The sequence below is a fragment of the Dasypus novemcinctus genome, chromosome 12 (genome assembly GCF_030445035.2).
Source record: "Dasypus novemcinctus isolate mDasNov1 chromosome 12, mDasNov1.1.hap2, whole genome shotgun sequence".
Taxonomy (NCBI): domain Eukaryota; kingdom Metazoa; phylum Chordata; class Mammalia; order Cingulata; family Dasypodidae; genus Dasypus; species Dasypus novemcinctus.
In genome coordinates this window covers 9152940-9156321 of record NC_080684.1, presented here as the reverse complement: position 1 = coordinate 9156321, position 3382 = coordinate 9152940, and the positions used below count along the sequence as shown (strand labels likewise).

General features: G+C 38.2%; 1 pseudogene; it reads left to right on the top strand.

Annotated features, from left to right (window-relative positions):
* The first annotated feature begins 1733 nt into the window (after nucleotides 1–1733).
* On the top strand, nucleotides 1734–2039 carry LOC139436196 (non-histone chromosomal protein HMG-14 pseudogene; annotated as a pseudogene).
* The last annotated feature ends 1343 nt before the right edge of the window (nucleotides 2040–3382 follow it).

Below are 3382 nucleotides of genomic sequence, written 5' to 3'. Positions count from 1 at the left end.
ACAAAAGAACAAACAACCCAATTAAAAAATGGGTTAAGGGCTTGAATAGACATTTCTCCAAAGAAGACATACAAATGGCTAATAAACACCTGAAAAGACACTCATCATCACTAGCCATTAGGGAAATGCAAATCAAAACCACAATGAGATACCACTTTATATATACAAGGATGGCTATTTTTACAAAAACAGAAAATAGCAAGTGTTGGAGAGGATGAGAAAAATTGGAAGTCTAATGCGTTTTGGGAAGGATGTAAAATGGTACGTTCACTGTGGAAAACAAAATGATAGTTTCTCAAAAAGTTGAATAGAGAATTACCATATGACCTGGCAAATCCATTTCTAAGAATATACCCAAAGAAAATGAAAACAGAGTTGCAAATAGATACTTGCAAACTAGTGTTTATGGCAGCATTATTCACAATAGCCAAAAGGTGGAAACGACCAAAGTGCCCATTCAAAAGTGAATGGATAACCAAAACGTGGTATATATATCAAATAGAATATTTTTCATGTATCAGAAAGAATGAAGAGAGTTCCAGGAAGACAGTGTAAGAATGGCACTCAACTCTCTCACAAAAACAATGGGGAAAGGGCCAAGAGCTGTCCAAGGGACCTGCTTTGGGGGTCAGCAGACCAGGACAGCACTGAGGAACTTCCAGGAGGGTGAGGGAGAGAGATGAAGAACCCAAACCAACCAACTGAATTACTAAATTCCTGTGGTGGCCAGCAGGGGTTCCCACCCCTACCATCAAGACATTAAGTCTGAATAAAACCACTGGCTCACTCCAGCCAACTGAGAGGGGAACAGATGTCTTCCTCCCTGTTAGCTGTTACTGGAGAAGGAGGATGAGTTGGGGGGCTTTTCTATAGTGAATTCAGCCAGCAGAGCCCATTTTGAATCGTGGCTCTGGCCAGACAAGAAACACAAGAAAGTGAAGGTTGAAAGAAACATAGCCAAGTAAACGTTCACTAATGAGTGCCATCTGCTGGTCAGCCAGGAAATAGCAAGGAGAAAAATCAGATTTAGGTCTCTGTTTAGTGCCACCCCTGGGAGAAAATCTGGACCCCACAACTTAAGCTGGGTAATTTAAAAGACTTACAATAAGTTGAAACAAATTAACCAACATATTCAGATGCCAAGACATTAGCAAAAACTTGCAAACCATACTAGGAAACATGAAGAGAGGGTCCAGCCAAAAGAAAAAACCAAATATTCTGATGAGATACAGGATTTAAGACAACTAATCAATGGTAAATACATAAATCTCCTAAACCAATTTAAAGAACTGAAGGAAAATGTGACTAAAGAGATAAAGGATATTAAAAAGACACTGGATGGGCATAAAAAACAGACTGAAAGTCTGCAAAGAAAAGTAACAGAGCTTATGAGAATGAAAGACTTGAAGGATGAGATTAAAATTACATTTGAGGCATGTAAGAGTGGATTTAAATTGCTCAAAGACAGAATGAGTGATTTTGAGGGCAGGACATCCAAACTGGAAAAGACAGAAGAACAGAAAGAGAAAAGAATGGAAAAAAATGGAACAGGGTCTCAGGGAATAGAATGACAATGTGAAATGCACAAATATATGCATTATTGGTGTCCCAGAAGGAGAAGAGAATGGAAAAGGGGCAGAAAGAGTGTATGAAGGGTCCAGCAGCTTGGGAAGCAGGAAGAGCAGTAGTGGCCAGCAGCTGGCTTCAAGGCCACGTCCCATAGCACTACCAAGATGCCCAAGAGGAAGGTCAGCTCCGCCAAAGTGGTGGGGAAGGAGGAGGCCAAGAGGAGGTCGGTGAGGCTATCTGACAAACCCACTCCTGTGAAAGTAGAAGTGAAGCCAAAAAAGACAGTGGGAAAGGATGAACCTTCTGGGAATAAAGTGCAACCAAAAGGAAAAAGGGGAGCAAAGGGAAAACAAGCTGAAGTGGCTGACCAAGAAACTAAAGAAGATTTATCTGCAGAAAATGGAGAAACTAAAAATGAGGAGAGTCCAACCTCTGATGAAGCAGGAGAGAAAGAAGGCAAGTCTGGTTAAGACCATATACCATGTCTTATCAGTGCTCCCTGTTTCTCCCTTCTTGTACAATCCAGAGGAATATTTTCATGAGCTGTTTTTAAATGCAAGTTTTTTAGTAGATCTAGAAGAAACATTTTTAAGAAGGTGATTGGAATCCCACCTCATCCCATTTTTTAAAATGTAAATGCTTTTTTTAAAGTGGGGAAATCATTCATAGTTTGTCTTTTTATTTTATTTTATTTTTTGGTACAATCAGAAAACAGTGGATATTAATTATGGGAGGCTTTAACTGTCTTGGGTGTTAACATTCCACCAGGGGCTGGCAGTTTTTGTACCCTTTAATACAACACATACTAAATGGTGGTTTGGAATCACAGTCATGCATTTAATATGTATTGATCATTTACAATTACTCCTATCCCCATGCTTTTTAGTAGACATGTTTCTTAAAACCACTCCCTGATCTTGGCTCTCCCTGTCAGAACTCTGTAACATCCTTGCTTGTGGTCGTCCAGTTTTTCTAATAATGTTATGTGCTGTGAAAGATTGGAAATGTGAGTATGCAGTGTGTCTAGTATTGTGAATTCATGGGACTTAAAGATTTAACAGTTTATTAACATTTTAAGATATCCTCCTAAGGAAAACTTGCCTACAAATTTTAAGCTGGAAAGTCACTGAAATAACTTTAGAAAAACAACTACATGGCTTTTTAGGTTTTTGGTACGTACATTAAGAATTGTGTACAAATTGTTCATAACGTCTGTGCTGGTCTTCAAAACAACCAATACAATCTCAATTATGAAAGGAAACAAAAAGAATATATGAGGAAATAATGACCTAAAACTTCCAATTCCTTATGAAAAACATAAATATCAATATCCAAGAAGGAAAACACATCCCCAAAAGAATAAATCCAAATAGACCTACTCTGAGATACCTACTATTCATAATGACAATTAACAGAGATAAAGAGAGGAGTCTGAAAGCAGCAAGAGAAAGGCAAACATCACATACAAGGGAATCTCAATAAGATTAACTGTTGACCTCTTATCAGAAACCATGGAGGCAAGAAGAAAGTGGTATGAAAGAGAAAAACTGCCGGTCAAGAATTTTGTATCTGGCAAAACTGTCCTTCAGAAATGAGTGTGATTCAATATTAATGCATGTAACTATAAACCTTATTCTTGAAAACTGAAACTTAGTAGTTACCATAGGTTCCAAGGGGAGAGGGAAGGAAGAATGAGTGGAATATACACTTTTGGGGGGCATTGGAGTTGTGTTGCATGAGATTGCAATTTCAGATACAGACCACTATATATTTTGTAAAAATCTATAAAATTGTGTGGTGCAAAGTATAAACC